Below are 11,638 nucleotides of genomic sequence, written 5' to 3'. Positions count from 1 at the left end.
TCTTGGTGGTTTTTAAGTCTGATACTATTTGTTTCTTTAAACAAGTATGATAGTTTGTTTATTATTAACACCTCGTGTGTCTGCTTGAATTTGGTTCAGCAAATTTAGATCAAAGAACATGTCTTGTGAAAATTCTTTTGATGGTTTGAAGTTTCCAGAATGAACGCCTTTATAATTTTATACTTCGAAGATCTTCTTTCAGTTTGATATTATATTCTACATGTAGGTATGTCAGTGCTTCTGTAAAGATTGGTATACTCTGTAACCATTGGTATATATTCAAGAGACTATTAATTGGTTGTATATTCATTAGGTGCTAGTGTATATTCATTAGATGCTAGTGTATATTCATCAGGTGCTAGCGTATATTCATCAGGTGCTAGTGTATATTCATTAGGTGCTAGTGTATATTCATCAGGTGCTAGTGTATATTCATCAGGTGTTTGTGTATATTCATTACGTGTTGGTATATATTCATCAGGTTTTGATGTATACTTATCAGGTCTTGTTGTATACTCATCAGGCGCTGGTGTATATTCATCAGATGTTGGTGGACATTCTTTAGGTGTTGGTGTAGACAGTAGACTATATAGGCTCTACTGTATATTCTGTAAGTGTTGTTGCATATTTTGTGAAAACGTTGTTTTATCGTATATATTGTATTGCTTGTAGTTAATTTTGTAGGCATTAGTATTTTTTGTGAAGGTATTGGTACATATTCTGTAATTATTGCGGTTTTCTCTCTAAGTAGTGGTGTATACTTTCTAGTTATTGGTATATAACTTGTAAGGATCAGTGTATATTCTGTATGGATTACTAAATATTTTTGAGGTAACATATGTATATTCTAGAGGCATAACCATAGTAGCTGTTGTTATTAAAATCTAAAGCAATTTAAGAAAGAGCTAAACAACAGACACTGCATTAACCGAATAGCATAATTGTGTAGGCCCGTGTATAAATGGCGCGTCAACTTAAAACATTTGCTTTATGAACTCTAATAATTTATCACAAGATGCAGCTATAAGAAAGCAAACTTCAAAGCAAACCTGTGAATTATTGACTGACATGCTGTACAGACCTGCAAGTTGTTAACAATAACAGCTTCTTCTTTACACTCTTGTGAACATAATAAAATCAAATCATTTTTCCAAACCCTTGTGAATATAGTAATGGCAGCACTTTATTCTACACCTTTGCAACCATGACATTAGCTTTTTATTCTACACTTTTGAGAATAAAACATTAACCTACACTTTTTGTGAAAATAACAATGGCAGCTTTTACTCACACTCTTAAAAGTATAACAATAACAACTTCTTACTCTACACACTTGTAAATATTCCAACAACTTCACCCTCTACACTCTTGTGACCATAATACACATAGTTACCTGCTTACCCTACGCTCTTGTTATTATGAAATCATAACGGATCGTAAATTGTTACTAAGAAAGTCGTGGTAGATGCATAGATTTAACCGGTTAAACTAGAGGTGACGGAATATATACCAGAGATGTTCATAAAGCTTTAAAATGACTCGATTTATTTCAATTCTCATCAAAAAATTAACAATTCAATTCCCAATTCTTTTGTAGCATATGTCATGTAAGAATCGGTTCAATTTACAACTCATTGCAAAAACATCACAATTCAATTGTCAATTCCTTAGCTATCCTAACGTACTCTGAAATTTTGTGGCTGTATCAAAAACAACTTGTAGTACATCCTTTTGAATATAGCAATAACAGCTGATTACTCTATACTCTAGTGACTGTAACAATATCGGCTTCGTAGTCCACATTTTTATAAATGGGACAGTAACAGATTTGCACTCTACACTTTGGTGAATATAACTGTCAGAGCTAGTTACTCTACACTTTTTTAAATATAACAGTCAGAGCTAGTTACTTTACACTTTTGTGAATATAACTGTCAGAGCTAGTTGCCCTACACTTTTGTGAATATAACTATTAGAGCTAGTTACTCTACACTTTTGTGAATACAGCAATAACAGCTCTTTCTTTACACTTTCATAACTATAATGATGACGGTTTTTTCTACACCTTTGTGACGTAAAGATCTTTTGTGTCATCTTCCAGTGTACACAAATTCCTAAACATTACACAATATTGACACTTATTAGAGTGTGCTTCAAGATGAATTAGGCTGCATTATTATTGTGTCTGTTGCTTGAGCTGCAATTTATCATAACATCATTGTCTGTGTGTTGTATTTTATGGGTAGATACTTTGCAAACTTTTATGATGACAATTTCTGTGCGCCAGACAGGGATTTCAGTTAAAGTTAACCATATCATGATTGGTGGTATTATCGATTTAAATAAATACTATTGGAAATCTGATCGTGAGCTCTCTGTGATTGAATATTTCACAGATTTCTTTGAGGTTTCTCTGATAGCCTTGCCATTGGTAGCAACAGTAGAACCTACAGACCGGTTGACTGGGCTAGATAAGTTTTGGTCAGGTATGGTTTAAAGACTTGTTGTCTCCTATGAAGTATGCCGAACACCGAAGTGAAGCAGGAGGGAAACCAGATGCTGCTGGAACACAGTATTAGGTCAGCGGAGGTCTGTAGCAAGTAGTAGTGATTGGTCTTGTCAGCCGCATGCCAGTCACACCTAAACACAGCTGAGTCCTGGCTCTATCTGACTATTTCATTTAGTGGGTTGAGGCTAATCCTATTGCTGAAGCCACCAATCCTTTGATTCTCCAAGCTCTCCAAGATCAGATGTTTATCAGATTTAGAATTCTATGAAACCTACAAAGCAACCAGTGGACAGTTTGAGTCTCGCATGCTGGACAAACTGTGGTGTATATGGAGAGTTGACAAGTCATGCATAACTCTTTATCGACCCCAGAGCGACGGAATTTCTAGACACAGATACAGGATGCTTGAAGACAATCTCCGATCACAATCTTCGATTGGGATCTTTTGGTAGCTGAAAACATGGCGGTACACAATGCTACACCACATTTACTCTGTACACCATGCTACATGGCATTTAGGCTACGAAGTACACCATATTACACCACATTTACACAGTACACCATGCTACACCACATCTGAGTACTGGCGAAACTCTCAATCCCTTGAATGTTGCGTAGAGAAACTTACCTTTCTGAATAGTTGGTGTGCAATGTTGGGCCCACTGATGTCCTTCTCAGTAATCAATACGCATTTGAATCTCCAAGACAGACTGGAGAAGATAGGCCCTACAGAGAGCACCAGAAAACCATCCAATTGGAGGAGAAAGAGGAGCCGCCTCTTTTCTAACAATTTCTTTTTCGTCACCCGGAAATGTGACAATAACCATTTTTAGTCTACGACTTTGTGACTAACAATAACAGCTTATTATTATTCTACATTTTTTGAAGATAGCAACAACCATTTCTTACTTTACAGTTCTACGAATAGAACAATGTTAGCTTTTAATTATTAATTCTTGTAAATTTAGCGATAAGAGCTACTTATAATCCACTCCTTTAAACATAGCATTCGCAACTTTTTATTCTACACCGAATATAACAATTGAAGCTTTTTATTACAGCTTTATACATTTTACTCTTACTCTTATTTTACTCTGAGAATATAATAATAAAAACTTCCCATTACGTATTCTGATAAATATAACAATAACAGCTTCCTATTTCATAACTTAGTAAATATATTGATAAGTTTATTGTGCTACATTCTTGTACATATAACAGTAACATTATTCTACAGATCTATGACATTAACAGTGTGTTATTCAGCATTTAGTCTACATTCTTATTCTGCAACCTCTAATTCTACACCTTTGTGATTAAAACAGTATCAGTTATTCACTCTGCACTCTTGTAAATATTACAGTAACACCTACTTAATCTACACTCTCGTGAATATAGCAATAATAACTGCTTCAAAGTCTGTTAACTCTACATCTTTGCAACCATGACTGTAACATCTTCTTCATCCACACTTTTTGCAAGTATAATAAGTTTCTGATTTTACCCTCTTTTGAATATGGCAATAAGAGCTTCTTAGTTTGTAGTCTTTAGAATAACAAACAGCTTCCTACTTTAGACTCTTGAGCATGTAACGAAAACAGCTTCATCTCTACACATTTGTTAATATAACACGCCCTGCTTCATATTTTAAATTTGCAAATATTACAACAGCTTCTTGCTTTACATTTTTGTGACTATAATAAATAATAAATAATTAGTTTCCTCTAAAAGCTTGTGAATACAACAAAACTACTTATTCTACACTCTTGCATCACGATAAGAGTTTGAAACCCTAAACACTTGTCAATACAACAATGATGACACTTTTTACTAGACTTTATTAATATAACTAGCAAGTTCTTATTCTACACTCTTTTCGAATATGACAACATTGATTTCTTATTTTACACTTCTGTGAATGTAACAGTAACCCTTGTAAATGTGATATTCTTTTATTCTACACTCATAAATATTACAATGATTGCTGCTTACTCTACATTTTGGTGACTGTCCCATCTACACCTTTTCATTCTACGCTTTGATAACAAAAGAATCTTATTATTCTAAGATGGAAACACAACAATGATAGCTTTTTAGTCTACAATCCTGATTAAAACAATAACAGCTTAAGATTCTACACTCACACGTCTATGATAATTTCTTATTCTACACATTTGTAAATATAACAATAATAACTTCGGTTTCTACTCTATAGTCAGCATAACAACAAAAACATTTTACTCTACAATCGTGTTAATATGAAATAACAATTTTTGCTTAAACTCATGAGTATAGTTGTAACAGCTTTATAATTAATACTCATGTCAATACAACGATAATAATAGCACATTAGTCAACACTATACAAATATTGCAAATAGAAATATAAAAGCTCTTTATTCTACTCCAGTTTATTTATTCAGCATATCACACTGACCTATGAAAGGTCATTTCAAATCTCTGAAATTCACAAGAATTGCAGCCGGGTTCATCACAAGCCCAGCCACAATATGCCAGTCATGTGCTACATTCAAGCATAGTACTGTTGTGGAATGTGATCCACTGAGAGCTGAGCCTAGGTCTGAGCTAAGCCGAGCCGGGCTGTGCTCAGTCAGGCAGAATAATGAGGTCAGAGTTTAGCCAAGCCAGAGCCGTGCCGAGTCAAGATCGAGCCGAGCTGTGCCGGGTCAGCCAAGTAGAACGGAGGCGGAGCTTACTAGCTATATAAGCTCGAACTTTTATGTAGAAGAGCAGAGCTGTTCTGGGCCTGTTCATTGCCTGTTACTTGAGCATTCTTGTACGACTTATGAACTAAGCAGAAAATATATGTATAAACTCATGCACCGAGTCTTGTACCAGTGGAGGAAAGTGAAGGTCTCACAAAACCTTTACACTGGTGGCAGCAGTGGGATCGCTGACGATCCCAAGAACTCCACCACAGGACTCGCATCAGGATCACTGGACACTTGGAGGATTACTGGACTTTAGGTGAACTGGGCTGCCTGAAAAACGACGACACTGCTCCTACTGGAAGAATTTCCTGACAACAGGAAAAAAACCCAGATAGAGCTGTAGAAAGCCCTACGGTATCGGACCCAGTAGATGCACTGTTCTAGGGGCAAAAACCTACTAAAGGCTCCAACAAGACTTACCTGAGGAGGCAGCGTGCACCTACTGAAAGAACTTCCTATGGGAAGAAACCCAGAGAGAGCTGTGGAAAGCTCTGCGGTATCAGACCCAGTACATGCACTGCTCCAGGAGCAGAAACCTATTAAAGGCTCCGACAGGACTTGCCTGAGGAGACAGCAAATTTCTACCGGCAAATCCTCCTACAGGAAGAAACCCGGAAAGGAGCCGACAGCCATGGACACAGTAGAGGCACCGCTCTGGGAAGAGAGCAAAAACCTACTGAAAGCCGGACATGGCCATTAGGAGAGCAAGAAGTTCTGACCCGGGACCCGATCAACTAGTCGAGGCCCTAGAACGGGTACTACTGATGTCAAGGGCGCAGGAACTGGCACCACGTTTAAGGACTCCCCAGTACACTGGAAAGAGAGATGTGGAGTACTTCATTACTCGCTTCACGGAGGTAGCCGACGCCAACTAGTGGACGGAAGGAGCAACCCTATTGCACCTCCGGGAAGCACTGGGCAAACAGGCTGAGGACTGCGGATGGGCCGAGGACCAGGAAGCCATTTTCAATGCACTCCGTGCAAAATTCGGGCTATCAACCAGGCAGGCGCTAAGCCAGCTCAATGCCCTTAGGCGAGAGGTAAGGACGACACTTCAAGAGCATGCCATGGAGGTCGAGAGGTTGGTACGCATTGCGTATGAGGACCTGCCAAATCGACACCTAAATAGTATGGCTATGGAGACCTTTTGCAGCTCACTAAGGGACCCTGCCCTGCAGCAACATCTGTTGGCCATACATACACCAATGCTGGCTGACACTGTACAGGCTGGGAACGACTACCTCCAGATCCAAGGAGGCGAGTGTAAATTCACCAGATCTGTGGTACAAACCCTGGAGGGAGGAACTTCCATCCAGGTGAACTCGGCCGAAACCGATGTTATAGGACGACTAGGCCGGCTGGTCCAAACTCTCACGGACAAGGTGGAACGGCTCCAGGAGCAGGTTCGCACTCTAACCGAGAGGAGGAGCCAGCCAGCAACTCTTTGCTGGGGATGTGGGCAACCGGGGTACGTACAGAGAAGAATTGCTCTCGCTACACCACACCGGCTTCGGGAAACAAAGAACGGCCATAGCAGTAGCTCCGACTACTGGTTGTACCAAAGCCAAACAACCCCGGAAACACAATAGGACTACATGGGATTCAGTGACAGCCAACGGTCGGTCTCAACCAGCAAAGACTAGGCCGAGAAAAATTTGTGCACAGAAAAAGCCTGTGGAGACACGAAACTACTACCAGTCTTTGAGTGAGACCAATCTGAACATTCCAACTGTCCAGGATACCACCTACGCCCCTCTGTGCGAGCGGCAGGGACGTAGCCCGAAATGAAGGAGGGTGACCCTCAAATTCCATCCACCCCAGACAGTGAGAACCACCCCCACTGGACAGGATGGTTGGAAGCCTGCCTTAAAAGCGGCAGGGCCGACCCCTTCTCCGCCTTGGGGATGACAATCACAAGAGCCGCAGGTCTACTTCGGACGTGGAACAGCCCGAGGGACTGACCCCGCCCCACCGCAGAAAGGAAGGCTCCTAGGCCTCCAGGAAGATGTCTTGGAAGACACCACTAGGGCGCAAGCCCTCAGCCGAGCTCACTCCACCAGATATTTCCTCGCAGGAAGAGTGGAGGGGCGGCCCAACCAATTTCTTTCAGACACAAGATGCACCCCAAACCTGATCAATAAACAGGTCTTTGACCGATTGCCAGGGGCCGTAGGGGACCAACTCGAGGAGAATGACAGCCATGGACTATTGGCTGACGGAACACGGCTCCTCTTCTACGGGATAATCTGTCTGGCCATCTGCCTGAGGGATGTAAAGACAGAGGAAGTCTTTGTTATCAGCCATCTGAGCGAGGATGCCATACTCGAAATGCCATTCTTCATGGCCTCAAGTGCTCTCTCGAATTTGAGCAACCGGTGGTCCGAGTGGATAGCAGACAGCTAGTCTGCACCGATCGACATGGGTTGCTGCTACAGAGCAAGGTGCAGGTGATAAGGAGAGTAGTGGTTTCCGCCCGGACAGAGATAGCAATATACTGTCACATCACCACGCGAAATTACTGCCCCATGGGACTGATCGAAAGATTTTCCGACGGACCTCTGATAGCTAGTAGCTTGAATCAGCCGGGACCCAGGAAGTAGGTCATCACTCGCTGCATAAATGCTATGGAACGGCCATTGACTTTTCGGTCCGGAGCCACTATCGGCATTTACACGGGAGTAGAGACCCCGCAGATTGAAGAGGACGATCCATTACTGTGTGACGCTGGTTTGACTTCAATCAATGGAGTGCCGGCTCATCTTGAGGAATTGTTTCAGGCAGCCCGGCTGAACTGTGAGAGGACTGGTCAAACGGCGAGGTTGGCTTCTTTGCTGAGTCGATATGCCACCGTGTTCAGTACAGGTAACGATGATGTAGGAAGGACCACCAAAGTGGAACATTCCATTCCACTTAAGGAGAGCACCCAGCCAATCCGGTAATCCCCCCACAGACTCGGACCAAAGAAAGAAGCCGAAGCCGAAAAGCAGGTCCAAGATCTGCCCAAGCGGGGGCTTATCAAGCCAATTAGAAGAGCTTGGAGCTCTCCCGTGGAGTTGGTCCAGAAGAAGGACAGGAAGTGGCACTTTTGCATCGACTACCGGCATCTAAACGCCGTCACCAAGCAGGACGCTTACCCTCTACCCAGGATTGATGACAGCCTAAACGCCCTGTCCGGCAGTCGCTATTTCAGCACGCTCGACCTGGTGAGCTGGTACTGGCAAGTACTCCTGGATGCAGAGGTGCAGGAGAAGTCGGCCTTCTCGCCACAGTCCGGATTACGGAAATGGAAGGTGTTGCCTTTTGGACTGACGTCTGCCTCCGCCACCTTCCAAAGACTCATGGAACGTGTGCTACACGGCTTCTACTGGAGAACGCCGCTACTATATCTGGATGATACTATAGTCATCACACTAGACTTCGATACGCATCGGCTGGAGGAGGTCTTCCAGAGACTCTACAAGGCCGGACTGAAATTAAAGCCGTCTAAGTGCAAACTATTGCAACCCTAGGTCTGCTACTTGGGTCACATAGTAAGCCAGGATGGAGTCTCTACAGACCCCGACAAGGTGAAGACAGTCTCGAAATGGAAAGTGAAAGAACTTCAAGGATTCCTCAGGGCGGTCGGCTGCTACCGACAATATATTCCGGGGTTTGCCACTATAGCGCATCCCTTGCACCGACTGACTGCAAAATGAGAGCCCTGGAGATGGGCGGAAGGAGAACAGATTGCTTTCAACGCACTGAAGGATAGTATCAGCACCGCCCCGACCTTAGGCTACCCGGATCCCCAGGGGCAGTACATCCTAGACACAGACGCTAGCGGATGTGGAGTGGGGGCTGTGCTGACCCAAGTACAGGAGGGGTGCGAGAGATCATTGCCTATTACAGCAAGACCCTCACCCCCTCGAAACACAATTACTGCGTCACTTGACAGGAGCTGCTTGCGGTGGTAAAGACAGTGAAGCACTTTTGGCCGTATTTCTACGGCCAGGGGTTTCTCCTACGAACGGACCACGCGTCACTCCGGTAGCTATGCAGGAGGAGAGAACCCTCGAACCAGGTAGCTCGGTGGCTAGAGATCCTGACTGAGTTCCGCTACGTTCTGGAGCATCGGTCAGGGACTCGCCACGGAAACGCAGATGGGTTGAGCAGGCAATCCTGCAAGGACTGTCGGCAATGCGCGAGGATTGAGCAAAGGAATGCGACCCCTCACGGAAGGAGTTGGCAAGGGAGCAAGGGCCGTTAGCCACGTAGGTACCGACCAGTTGCCTGGATGGTACTCCCGCTCTCGACAGGGTGGGATCGACCCTAGGCAATGTCATATACCCCGGAGGGCTGGCAGACACCTTGCACGAGACTCTCACCCCCACAGTGGTGGGATTGAACCTGGGTCCCGGAGGTTCTTTCGAGAGGCTACCGGTCACACCAGGAATAACGGGCCAAAGGGCGAGCTGGCAAGGACACAGGCCACTGAACCAAAACCAGTAGCCATCATGTATCGGGCCATCGCCACAGGGGAAAAGGTGCCAGCGGAACACCTGGAAGTTGGAAGCAGAAAACTGGATATCCTGCATCACATGCGAGGCTATCTGCGCATACGACAGGACGGCGTGCTGAAAGCACGCGTGGCCCTGCAGGGCCACGCCAAATGGTGCGTCACTTGCCTTCTAGCCATGCGAAAGACCATGGTGTGGCAAATGTACGCCCTGGCTCACTCCGAGGTGGGAAGAATGATAAGCCTTCTCCAGCTGACTTGGTACTGGCCCGCACTGACGGCCACAGTCAGACAGCTCATCAGGAGTTGTGAGGTGTGCCAGGCTGCAAAGCATGGAGGGACAAAGGCGGCCGGAGGGAAAAGAAGGCTGTACGCCGGACGACCCTGGCAGGAAGTGGCCGTGAACCTGGTGGGGCCATTTCCGGTCACGCTTTAGAGGAACAAGTGGGTGGTGGTTCTCACCGACCACTTCACCCGATGGCAGGACGCACTGGCACTACCTGACGTCGCAGCCCCGGTGATCGCAAACGCACTGGATGAGCGGGTTTTCTGCTACCTGGGGTTACCTGAGCAGATCCACACGGACCAGGGGGCGCAGTTTGAGAGCTGACTGATGGCCGAACTGGGCCAACTCTGGAACGTGGGGAAAACCCATACGACTCCTTATCACCCACAGGCCAACAGAATCGTTGAATGAAACAATCGGGGACTCGAAGACTCCTTGAGGGCACTACTCCTAGCTCAGAGACAGGATGAGTGGCACGTGCTGCTTCCCCAGTTGATGAGGGCATACCAAAGCACTCCCCACTCCGCAACCGGAGAGACAGCCAACATGCTGATGTTGGGACTGGAGCTGAGGTTGCCGAACCAGCTGGAACGCCACCCACCACTGACCGAGTTCTTTCCTGCTCACGAGCATGCCATTAAGGTGCAGCGGAGGCTGCAGACGGTGCACGAGTCGCTACGACAAAGTCAGATGGAGATGAGACAGGAGGACCGGGAGGAGCCACCGCTGTACGCCCCAGGCGACTGGGTATGGCTCACGAATAAGCACTAGAGACAGGAAGAAAATCCCATGCTGCAGGCAAAGTTCGTGGGACCATACCAGGTTCTGAAGGCCTGGGGGAACCACACATATCTGATGGAACGACAGAGCCAGTCTTCCATTCAGAGCGAAGGAAAGCTCAAACCTTATCATGCTTGCCCAGAAAGGTTGGGGCAAGCCCAGGCCATCCTGGAGCCAAAGAGAGGGCCTAACATGAAAGGAGCTCGACCCAGCAGGCCGAAGAGGAGGCAGGATGTCAGAATAGACCCTGTACCCATAATGTCTCACTCCAGCATGGAAAAGTTGCTGCTAGAGGCTGCAGAAAAAACGAGGGCAAGAGATAACTCTGGGAGAAAATCTGGCTGGACCGGAGGAAGGAGAAAGTCAAAGATGCCCTCCGAGTTCCGAGGGAATCAATCCAGCCACACGAGAAAAAGTTACGGGAGAACCTGAAGCAAACCTGGTGGAGACCGAAGGGATCACAACACCAGATCCTATCAACCCCGCAATCCAATTAACTCCGGTCCGGCACAATCTGAGGCTGGCCCTGACCACCAGGAAGCCGGAACAGAACGAAGATGGGGTATGCTACTCCATGGAATTGTCGGAAAACGGTCCGGAGGTCGAACAAAAAGGCAGCAAAACCGTCCTCACGGACGCGACCAAAGCATTTCTTTTGAAACACTTGTTTTTTTCTGGACGACGTTAGAGCACTCGAGAAGATGGACAGAGAAGGTAACACCTCGCTACAGGATTTATTGACTTTGGTCACAACTAGCTTGAAAGAAGCTGAGGAAGCACTGGGTGCACCGGAGCCGGTAGGTGTGGCAGCACCCAAGGGAGATCAGGAGTGGGAGG

This window comes from Watersipora subatra, chromosome 1 (genome assembly GCF_963576615.1).
Source record: "Watersipora subatra chromosome 1, tzWatSuba1.1, whole genome shotgun sequence".
Taxonomy (NCBI): Eukaryota; Metazoa; Bryozoa; class Gymnolaemata; order Cheilostomatida; family Watersiporidae; genus Watersipora; species Watersipora subatra.
The sequence above is the reverse complement of the archived record's forward strand: the minus strand, read 5'-3'. Positions refer to the sequence as shown.